The sequence below is a fragment of the Puma concolor genome, chromosome B1 (assembly GCF_028749965.1).
Source record: "Puma concolor isolate L17-30 chromosome B1, mPumCon1.1.hap2, whole genome shotgun sequence".
NCBI lineage: Eukaryota > Metazoa > Chordata > Mammalia > Carnivora > Felidae > Puma > Puma concolor.
The window spans coordinates 127,669,963-127,682,132 of record NC_141670.1 but is presented as its reverse complement, the minus strand read 5'-3'; the positions used below and the strand labels follow the sequence as shown (position 1 = coordinate 127,682,132).

Below are 12,170 nucleotides of genomic sequence, written 5' to 3'. Positions count from 1 at the left end.
TAAGAACTTGGACTTCTATTCTGTTTTCAATAGAAGATGAGTATTATCTGATTAAAAAAATTTTTTTTTAATGTTTATTTATTTTTGACAGCGAGAGAGAGAGACAGAGCATGAGTGGGGGAGGGGCAGAGAGAGAGGGAGACACAGAATCCGAAGCAGGCTCCAGGCTCCGAGCTGTCAGCACAGAGCCCAACACAGGGCTCGAACCCACAAACCACGAGATCATGACCTGAGCCGAAGTCGGATGCTCAACTGACTGGGCCACCCAGGCGCCTCTGATATCTTTAAGTGACTGTTTTGGCTTCTGTGTTGAGAATAGGTTAATGGTGAAAAAAGTTTCAAGCAGGAAAACATGAATAGAAGGTTACTGAATTGCTGCAATCTTCATCTTTCCTATATTATAGATTAATATATTTAAGTGCTTACTGACTGTATTCACTTGGCTATAACACAGTTCATCATGTTCAAAGACTAAATGCATCTTCTTTTCTTAGCTCCCTGTTCCTTCTGTAACCTCTGCCTTGACAAAGACCCAACTCCCTGAGGGAGGAGCCACCTTTGACTTTTTCAGGACTTGGCTTTTTAATAGCAGAATAAGGTTCATTGCAAAATGGAAGGAACAGAGATTTTTCCATATACCCTCTGCCTCTTTGCATGTATAACTTTGCCCATTATCAAGTCCCCACCAGATTGGTCCTTTGTTAAACTGATGAATCTACATTGACATATCATAATTACCAAAGTCTGTAGTTTATAGTTCGGTCTTGGTGTTGGACTTGAACAACACATGTATAATGACATGTATCCACTAGTATAAAGTCATACAGAGGTTTTTTTTTTTTCCCTAAAAATCCTTTGCGCTTCACCTATTCATCCTTCCTCCACCCCACCTCCCCCCCCCCCATGCAGATTTTTCTATCTCCATAGTTTGGCCTTCTCCAGAATGTCATATGGGTGGAAATATGTAGTAATACGCTTTTAAGGTTTCTTTTTGTCTTTACATGGCTTGATAGGTCACTTCTCTTTATCACTGAATAGTGTTCCTTTGTCTGGATATACCACAGTTTATTTACTTGTCTACTGAAGGACATCCTGATTTTTTCCAAGTTTTGGTAATTATAAATCTCCAAAAACATCCTGTGAAGATTTTTGTGTGGACATTTTTAACTCTTGTGGGTGAATACCAATAAGTGGGATTGCTGGGTGTTGTGATAAGAGTATGTTTAGTTTTATAAGAAGCCACCAAACTGTCTGCCAAAGTGGCTTTGCCATTTTGCATTCTCACCAGCAATGAATGAAAGTTCCTTTTGTTCTGCATCCTCATTAGCATTTGGTGTTGTCAGTGTTCCAGATCTTGCAGCATTCTAATAGATGTATAGTGGTATCTGATTGTTGTTTTAATTTGCATCTCCTTGATGACATACAGCGTGGAACATCTTTTTTATGTGTTTTTTTGCAAACTGTGTGTCTTCTTCAGTGAGGTATCTGTTATGGTCTTTGGGCTATTTTAAAAAATGTGTTTATTTTCCTATTGCTGAATTTTGGAGTTTTTGTAAACTTTGGTTAACAATCCTTTATTAGATGTGTGTTGAAAATATTTTCTCCTAGCCTATGGCTTATCTTCCATTGTCTTGACATTGTCTTCTGTAGAGTTATTAATTTTATTCAATTTTATTTATTAGAAAAAAAAATTTTAGTTTATTTATTTATTTTGAGAGAGACAGAGACAGCATAATCAGGGGAGGGGCAGAAAGAGAGGGAGAGGGAGAATCCCATGCAGGCTCTGCACCCTCAACACAGAGCCTGATGCGGGGCCCAAACTCATGAAACTATGAGATCATGACCTGAGCCAAAACCAAGAGTCAGATGTTTAACCGACTGAGCCACTCAGGCACCCCAGAGAGTTGTTAATTTTAATGAAATCCAGTTTATGGGTTATTTTTTTCATGGACTGTATTTCTGGTGTTATGTCTAAAAGTCACTGACATACCCAAAGTAATCTAGATTTTCTCCTATTTTATGTTCTATGAATTTTATAATTTTGCATTAACATTTAGGTCTGAGGTAATTTTTGTGGTGGGTATAAGGCTTTTGTCTTGATTCTTTTTTTTTTTTTTTTTTTTTTGGTACATGGATGTCCAATTGTTCTAGCGCTGTTTGTTGAAATAAGTCATACAGAGAAAGACAGATACCATATGTTTTCACTCTTATGTGGATCCTGAGAAACGTAACAGAAGACCATGGGGGAGGGGAAGGAAAAAAAAAGGTTAGAGAGGGAGGGAGCCAAAACATAAGAGACTCTTAAAAACTGAGAACAAACTGAGGGTTGATGGAGGGTGGGAGGGAGGGAGGGAGGGAGGGGAAAGTGGGTGATGGGCATTGAGGAGGGCACCTGTTGGGATAAGCACTGGGTGTTGTATGGAAATCAATTTGACAATAAATTTCATATTAAAAAAAAAGAAAAGAAAAAAGTGTCTTTGCCACATTTATTGACTTTGTCCCTCTGTCAAAGATCAGTTGACTATATTTGTGTGAGTCTGTTTCTGGGTTTTCTATTTTTTTGCATTGATCTGTTTGTTCTTTCTCTAACAGTACGTTGTCTTGATTACAGTAGCTTTATAGTAAGTCTTGATAGTGGGTAGTGTCAGCCCTCCAACTTTGTTCTCCTTCAGTGTTGGTGTTGACTATTCTCGGTTTTTTGCCTCTCCATATAAACTTTAATATTGGGTTGGCCATATCTACAAAATAATGTCCTGATTGGGGTTGCATTGAATCTGTAAAGTTGGGAAGAATACTTTGTCCGTATTGAGTCTTCTCATCCTTAATTCTTCATGTGTTCCTTACCCACCAAATTGAAGATAAAACCCTTTAAGTTCTTCTTAATAGCACATAACAGTTATTTTAATTTTCTCCATTGACTTCCACTGATTACTTTGTTAATCTCTTCTTTTTGCTACCCTATAATACTCAATATCTAGCAGTTCCTTGAGAGAAATGCAGCATACATTTCTTTCATTCCTTTCTGACTTTCTGAAGGTCCTGCTTAGTCTGCTTCCTTGCCTGACCTGGGCAGTGTCTACCCAGTTTTCAAGTGACTGATATAAAGGCAGTATGTGGTACTGGAGTCTGGTCAGACAGATTTGGGCTGAATCCCAGATCTATCTATTAGTTAGATGACTTCAGACCATCCACTTAATAACTCATGTTCTTTATCTTAAAAAAAAAAGGCAAAAGCATACTCATCTATTAGGGTTGTTTTTAAGTGTTAAAGTTAATATTTCTAAGCCCCCCTACTGATGGTAATTGCTTAATAAATAATAGTACTTTTTCTAGAACATGTGGCTTTCAGGAAGACAAGGGAAGAGATTTAAACTAAAGTCCACAGTTTTTATTAGGGCTTTGTCTTTGTGTTGTACAGTTTTATGGGTTTTGTCAAGTGCATAAGGCCATGCGTCTACTGTTACATGTTGTCCGGAATGGTTTCACTGCCCTGAAATCTGTGCTTCATGGACTCATCCTGCACCCACCCCAAACTTCTGGTGGCCACTGATCTTTTTATTGTCTCTGTAGTTTTTGCCTTGTCCAGAGTAGTGTCATATGGTTGGAATCACACAGTGTATAGCCTTTTCAGACCGGTTTCCTTCACTTAACATTTTAATATATGGTTTTGATGGAGGCATTGTCCAGATTTTCAGCTTGTACATAAACTCTTTATTGATATTGATCTGGCTAAGAGCAGTGGTTTCTTCATAACAGTCTTTCTGTTAAAGTCACACTTTCATCTATCCCAACCCTTACTGTGATGCATTGCCCTGGCGTCATAGAAAACTTAACAATTTTAAAATTCCAATTAATGCCTTAAATTTTTCTCACAGAGAAGTATGATAGAGTAAACAATAAGACTTTTAATTATAAAATATATCGCATAAAAATTCTATGTGGTGGTGAATTGAAATAAAAGTAAAAAAAATGAAACAGTAATGTAAAATTTTCAGCTGTTAGAAGATTTTATAAATTTATTATTTAAATGGATAATGGTTTCATTAAATTACTATGGATTTATATTCCATTTAATATACTTATAACTTTTACTTTAAAATGTCCGTATTTCACCAGAGTAGAAATTAAATTCTCTGCATGGACCTATATCAGCACAGATGAAAAATTGTTCATGTTAACTTGCTAATGTGTGAGTAGTTCCATAGTTTAAAAGTCTTTTAAAGGTCTGTAAGCAAAAACAGTTGAAGACTGCTAGCACAATGTATAAAACCCAAGGTTTTAAACCCGGTGTATAAAACTTTTCATTGCTCTTATCCTTCTCATCCTTTTAAAAAAAATTAACCATTTCCTGTTTCACCTTGTGTGCTCCAGCAAGAAAGACTACTTGAAGTTCTGGATCATGTTTTTGCCTGCCTCTTTGTCTTTATCGTGTTATTCTTTCTGTCTTTGCTTCATTGCCTCCTACCCCTGCTATAATATGCAGAGACCTTGATTGTGAAACCCCCATTGAACCCCCCCTGTGGAGCTGACATCCGTCTGCCCAGGAGACGCCAACCAATGCCTCCTGCTCAGACAAAACTATTGTTTCTCCTCTCTATACTCTCCTAGCCCCCATCCCTCCATCTATCCCACCACATTCCCCCAACCCAGACTGGAGACTGAAGGCTCTCTGAGGTCCCAGCTGGGCACAGGAAGAATGGTTTTTGAATGCATACATGGTTGGCTTAATAAACAAATGAATACATTTTCAATCTTCACATGGGATGAGGTGCGCGTGCTCCAGTACCCCTCACCACCTCTACTGGTCTTCATCGTCACAAACGCACTGTTTTGTCATTAGCTTGTTTTTCTCTGAACTTGGACTGTAAGGTCCTTGAGAGTAGGAACTGTGTTTTATCTTTGCCTCCCCAACAGCTAGCTATGTACCTCTCCTGAGAATAAGTTAATTTACTGGGCAAATACTAATTATTGGATGAAACAGAGGTGGATTTCAGTCGTTACAAAGTTAATTCTTGCACATAACTTTTTGCGGGGAGTCAAATTGTAAAAGGTCATTTTTATTTCATGCTGGTTATTTTTCTGGCTTTAATATTTGCCCTTCCTGGTAAGGTTTTCAGTAAAACTTCACATGAAGATAGGATTTTGAACATAAAAATGAGTTTAACAGTCACTCTTGTAATAGAAGGAGCACAGCTTAGGAGCAGTAAGACAAGGACTCTGGTTTTGGCCCTGCGGCAAACTTGTCATGTGACCATGGATAAGTTAACCAGTGTGGGGGGTCAGTTTTCTCATCTGTAAGATGAGTCAGTGACCAGATTATTTCTAAAATTTTCTTTTCTCTTGATTTACTCAAGAAACAAACTTGCAGTAAAGCAAACATATAATTATTCTAGGCAAGAAGAATAGAAAATACGGACTTTAGTTTCTAATTGTTCATACTGTGGACATTATGTGTGATATAGACAGATAAAGCTGACCTCATTCATATCACCTGCAAACTATGTAGTGTCATGGCTTCGATTTTGTCCTTAATCTATAAAAATAAAGTAAAATAATTCAAGTTGTCATGATTGAACATTTAAGGGTAGTTAATATAATACGTTGAGTCATATAATTTTCAGATTATATTTCACTTCTTTCACCAGATATATTATTCAATCTGATTAAAATGATGGTTTCCAGTGCATTTTTATCATTCTGGAAGTGAACTTACCTGTGTTGAAACATTTTTTGTGACTAATTACTCCATCACAGCAGCCTTACTCAATGAGAAGCAATATTAAAAACAATTAAAAAATGCTTTCCTGTGTTTTGGTCGTTCATAGTATGTAGTAAGTCAGTTTCATAAAACTTGATTAAATGACATTTCGGTGTAAGTTTTATGAAGGGGTCGAGGTGATGTTGTTTGGCCACAACAAAGGCAGTATTTCCTTTCTTGTCTTTCACTTCACCCAGCTCTCCCTCTCCGCTTTCTTCACCTGCTTGAGGAAAACTGTTTCTTCAGACGAACCTCATAATTGCCCTTCTGTGCCTGATTTGGGCCTCAGGAAAGGCCCATAGCATCTGTAAAGCTGGCAGCAAAATGGTATTTCCAGGCAGGCACAGGGTTGCCGGGTAGTGAGCCAATCCACAGCTTTGTCTGAGCAGCTGAGAACTTTGCCGGAGTATTACCACGGTGTTCAGTAACACAGACCTGTGCCATGAGCAGCTAGCGTACTGAGCAAGTGTCAGGGTCAATATTTATAGACCACTACGTAGTTGCCTTGCAGAGAGAGAAAGCGAGAGAGAAACACGCACACGGAGGGCAGGGGAAGAAAGACTACAGTGGGTGGGGGGGGGGGGGGACATTCACTTCCAGTATTTTTTCCTAAAAGGATTCTTTTTAACTGTCAGGTTCAGACTTTTGCTGAATCACAACCCTTCACCGCTGAGCAATGACAAGAGAGGAAACAAAAAGTTAAAGGAGCAAGCCTGCCATAAGTGAGGAGGTAAGTAATTAGCCAGTTCAGTCTCGCTTTGACTCGTAAACTCCCTCTCCCTGTTGGCTGCCCTGCATCAGTAGGCAAAGGGCTGTGTGGCATGCTAAAGCCAGTAAGGAGGGGCTGCCAGCTGTTTAAGAATGCTCTCAGTGGCGGTGCAGTTTTGTGTATGGCCCTTAAGGAGGCTGTGGACGATCAGAATACACACAAGTACGGGGGTGGTGGGAAAGGTTCTCCACCGCTGATCTCATGTTGTGTCCTATCAGCAAGTTTCTGTTTCCTTGTTCTGCCAAACTTGAAGTCTTCTGATTGGTTAAGTCCTGTTTGCTTTCGTATCAGCATTAAAACAGGACTGTGAGTGAGTTTATAGTGATGAGTGGTCTAGAGATGGAATAGAGGAAAAACTCACGTGAACATGTGCAGAAGTAGGCGTGTCAGTGTATCATCGGTGAATGTGAACGAACAACATGGGTCCTTTCTAAAAGCACGCCCACGTCCATATGACAGTGCAAAAAAGTGAATTGGGGACCACCTTTGGGAGCAGAGAGAACAGGGAATGATGAAAAGTTGAGAACAGCCTTCTTAATCCAAGATGCAAAAGACTCCGTGTTTGGCGGGGTTTATCTGTCCAGTCGACTTGTTAGTTGGTTCCTTACAAAAAAGTGATTCCCTATTAAAGTCATTAAATTAACATGTTTTGCTACACACTGGTAGTTTGTTTTCCTTTCAGCACGTTTAGCACTTTGACACGTTTCTCCGTGTGTTCAGAGTGCCGTGGGATGTTCATTTATTTGTCATTGTGTTGTGTATCCCAGATTAACATTAAGGGCAGTGGTGCTCAAGAGGACAGAAATAAATTGTTTTCTATTATTTTCTGATTTAGAACACCCATGCAGTTTATAAACTTGTATGTTTTATGTCTACTACACAGGGCATGGAAAATAAATATGTTGCTTCACTGCAAGTATGGCATTAACTAGGGGAAGCTTATCTACTGACCTAGTGAAAGCTTCCCTGTCGTTGGTTTTTAAATTATGGGACTATAAGCATTAGCATGATATTTAAAATTTTTAGGTTAGGTTATAGATGCTGATTATAGCTCCAAAGGGTTTTCTGTGTTACATATTTAAGTTCAAAACAAAGATAAAACTAAATTTTCTTGCAGGGCTGAAACTATAGGCCAAACGAGATAGAAGGACAAACTAATACTCTGGCACAGATTTCGTGTTAGGGCTAATATTCAGGAACCAGCTAATTCTAACATAGAATAAACCACATCCAGAACAGCAGGTGGAAAAGGTCTAAATGTAAAGTAAATCTCTTTTAAGATGAGGCCAGTCGTTGTGGAATATTACTTTTATTGAATCTCCTATAATTTCCAAAGTAATGCAGAATGTTTCAAAATCAGTTCTCTGAATTCAGAAATATTTTAAGGGTAATCTCATATCTAAATTTAAACTGTATTATAACATTCATTTAATGCTTGTTTTAGCCTCTGAATCAAGCTTTTCCTATGTCCTTTTCAAGTTCTGCCTTGATGGGTTTGATTAATGGGTTTGATTTCGGTTTGGACAACAGTATGTTTATTTTGAAAATGCAACCACTGTTGATCTAGAGTGGGCATTTCTCAATTAAAATTTTCTTTGCTACTGCCTTTGGGCAGTATCTTATGATCAAGATTATAATTTCAGTTCTTTATTCAATATCTTTTATTTTTTCACTTTATATATTATGTAAATACATGATATTACTTTCTTACAGTATTTTTTTTACTGGTTTTATTTTAATTCCTTTCAGTATTTTGTTCTGAAGTACCCTGTAGAAACTTTGGGCAGAAAACAAGCCAAATAAAATTAGCACAATAAAAAGAAACCAAAGAAAATCGTCCTTTTAACCAAGAAAGCAAATAGAAAAATTGTGACATTGGTTGGCAGTGTCTAAAATGGATTATATTTTGGTTGAAGCCTAATTGAGTACTTTAAGACTTGAAATACCTTGTCAATATTAATTTTGGCTTTAATGTCAATCCTGATACTGGTTATTTATCATATTTGTAAACAACATTTTAAATATAGGCATATTATAAAGAAAGACTGTAAGACCTTTCATATCATGTGTTAACTGTCTGTTGAAGTAAGATTAGTGAATTTATTTGAAAGATTACTATTAACCTCCTTTACTACCAGTCTGTCTGCTACATTACCCTTAGAAGGATCAATCTCCCACCCCAGTGAACACTTTACTTCCTACTAAAGCCCTTTCATCCTTGGCTCTCTATTGCTCAATACAGTCTTCTTGGCACAAAGACTCTCTTCTTGATCTACCTGCTACTTTTGTTCTGTATTGATCTTCTGCTATTCTTTCTGGGTTGTTTTTCAGACTCTCTTGCTCACCCATGAGTCTTCCCCTTCCCTCTGTTTCATGCTCCAGCAATATTGAACATTGTATATTTCTCAAAACAATCTGTACTATTTTACTCCTTTCTGGAGCTGTTTATGTTGTTTCTATCTTGAAAACCTTCTTCCTGGTCTTTGCCTTTCAGCTCCAGGCACCTTGCTGGTGGTCCACTGTCAGCTTCTTTGGTTTGGCCTCTTTTATAGACCTCTGTCACAGAACTTTGCAAAGCCTTATAGAACGTTTTGTGCTTCTTTTTTGCACATGAAGTTGTAAGCTACTCGTAGCCAAGTTTTAAACTTTATTCTTTCGTGTTCCTCTAAGACATAGCATTCAATAGACACTCAAAACTTGAACCAAAGAAAACCTTTATTGTATTTATTTTAAGCCCACTTTTCTTTATAGACTTCTTATTTTAATGTATTTCACAACTTTGATGGACAGCATTGAAGAAAAACCCCTCAAGTAAATGATAAATGCTTTTTAAAGAATAACAATGTGTTAAAAGGTTATTTTGTTTCTCTAAGTGCACCATCACAATAATGTGTGTATGTGTGTTTATCCAGCAAGTAGATACCTGTTGGACCCATAGAGTTATATTTGAATAATAAAGTTCAAAATCATATTGGTTAGCACATACAAATTCAGGATATATAGCTCAAAGATACTGTTGAATTTGATGAAATCTGTCAACAAAATCAGCTAATTGCTGCTCTTACATGCGTGATAAGTTAAATTATGCCCTAGCAAACTGAAGGCAGTGTTATGCCTTCCAAAAGGCCCAGAGAGAATATTTGGAGAGGTTGGGTCCATCCTCATGGACCCTGGAAAATTACAGAGTGGAATGGCTCCCAGTATGACTGATAAAGGTATACTTCCCTACTTTTATCTTCTGTTGTAGAGATAGTTAGGGATTTAAGGAAATAACAGAAAATAGTGGCTTAAAAAGTTTCAAAACTGAAGGGTGACATTCCATTTCAGACAGAAGAATTTGCTCCTCAAAATAGAAATGTTGAAAGAAAAGGATGTCAGTGTTTAAAAAAGTAGTAGAGAAATAGCAGCTGTTTCTTTTACTTTCGATACTCAACAGAAATAGAATTTATTTTGTCTTTGTATTTTACTTCTCCACCATAGATAGAAAACTTACTTTGTGTGTGAAATATTTTGTATTATCGAAACAAATACAGAGTTTTATGCACAATTTAGAGTAATTCACAACTTTTCTTATTTTGATTTTCACTTCTTAGTATACTCAACAGGCAGTTTTAAGTTTTCACTGCATTGAAATCTCACAAACCTCTTCCACACATCACATGGGACTCTTTTGTTTGTTTAACCTTGAATTGTATCTGTCTCAGGAATGAAAATAAGATTGATATTTTCATAGGAAAGTTTGGAAGCCTTTTAATTTGCTTGAAATGGACTGTAATTCAATGTGGAATTTCTTGTCAGATGTATTTTGTCCACACATGTATAGAGTAGTTAAATCGGTAGAGGAGGTGTCTCGGGAGTAATGGTTGTTAAGTTATACGTCTCACTGGTATATCAAGTGATCTTCATATTGTAACACTGGAAGGGTGGGATTGTTTTTTATTTTCTTGTTTTGTTTTGTTTTGTTTTTTGGTCATAGACATAGAAATATATTTAGTGCCCATCAGACAGTGATGAGAGAAACCCAAGCTTGTCTCAGTATTATAAGATTATGGCAAAACAAACCAATAGAAGCAGAAAATACTCTCACCCCTCTAAGAGATTGAACAACTTTGAGGTCGGAGTGAGGCATAAAGGATTTTGCCAGTATGTTAAAGTCCTACTGTATTATTATTAGCAGCTTTACTTTCCAATCGGAGTTTTTCTGTAGGTACACATGGCATAGGAGCCATAGAGCGTGAGAGCAGAAGAATAAATTAATCATGGAAGCTGAACCTTACAGTTCTTCTACTTCACCTATTTCATTTTATAGATATGGGCAGTTGTGGTACAAAGAGGTCATGTGATTTGTCAAACATCACCTTTTAAAGTGGCTAGTTAAGATTTTTATTAAAAAGAAAAAAAGGAGCGGCACCTGGGTGGCTCAGTCGGTTAAACGTCTGACTCTTGATTTTGGCCCAGGTCATGATCTCACGGTTCATAAGATCAGTTTGTGAGATCGAACGCTGTGTTGGGCTCTGCACTAAGTGTGGAGGCTGCTTGGGATTCTTTCTCTCCCTCTCTCTCTGACCCTCCCCTACTGGCACAGGCATGCTCCCTCTCTCTCTCTCAAAAAAAAAAAAAAAAAAAAAAAAAAAAAAAAAAAAAATAAATAAATAAATAAATAAATAAATAAATAAATATTTTATAAAAAGAAAAAAGAAATGCACACTTATAAGGCCAGTATTTTGTCACTGTGGCCTTCCAATCTGCTTATAATTGCTCTATTTTTATTTGTACATTGCATCTAAAGCCCAAGTTGTCATATCTCTGTGTTTTGTTTTGTATTGTATTGTGTTAGACTCCTTTGAATTATTGCATAAGTCCTTAAAGTTAAAGCTAATAACTATTGGTGGGATGTAGTACTTTTCCACTCATAACCATAGCATGTAGGTGTGTTTTCTAGTTTTCCTGATTTTCTCTATTCTCTTTGGTTGTGCCCCTAGATTTAAGCTCCATAACTCTTCTCCTTTTCAGTACAACATGGCAGACAATTCTGAGACAAAAGACAGAAACTGCAAAAACAAATTTTTATACTTTGATTGTATCTAAAAGGTTTCTAATAGGGAATATAGGGCTATATTTTGTTTTATAACTTTGTTTTTAAGTTGCTTATTCTAATTTAAAGATGGAAAAATCTTGATTAAAACAAAAGAACCAGGTGTGATTTTCCACATTACATTGACTTTTATCTGGGACTCTCTTAACAATGTAAACCCTATAGGGACGGGCAAATAGGCTGTGTTGTACCTGTCGTCTTGCAGTAAGACTTGCTCCTCTGTTCTGTCCCCTGCACTTGCAGAGAAGTTGGGACTTTTTGGGTCCTTTCCTTCTTATTCATATTAAGTTCCTTGGAAAAAATCACTAGTATATTTTAAGATGAAAGAGTTTGGGGGCAAATACCTAAAGGCTGTTCCCATCCTCAGCCTGTGGTTTCTCTTTCCACCTCCTTCATGGCAAAATCAATATTATCTCTCTTTTCAAATTGTTGCTTGCTAAGAGATTTATAATTTTTAAGTCTTTTCTAAAATGAAAAAGCGATACTTTATATTTTTAATTACTAGTGAACTTGAAGCTGAAGGAATCATTAGTTATTAACATTTTATT

At 37.0% G+C, this 12,170-nt stretch overlaps 1 protein-coding gene across 5 annotated transcripts in view; it reads left to right on the top strand.

Moving 5' to 3' along the window:
- The window catches only part of BMPR1B (bone morphogenetic protein receptor type 1B), a 418,825-nt gene that overhangs the window by 250,734 nt on the left and 155,921 nt on the right, over positions 1–12,170 (top strand). For all 5 annotated transcript variants that reach the window (XM_086704546.1, XM_086704545.1, XM_086704542.1 and 2 more), the window contains one exon: positions 6,394–6,488. The gene's annotated coding sequence lies outside the window, so the exon portion shown is untranslated. The remainder of the gene's footprint in view (positions 1–6,393; positions 6,489–12,170) is intronic.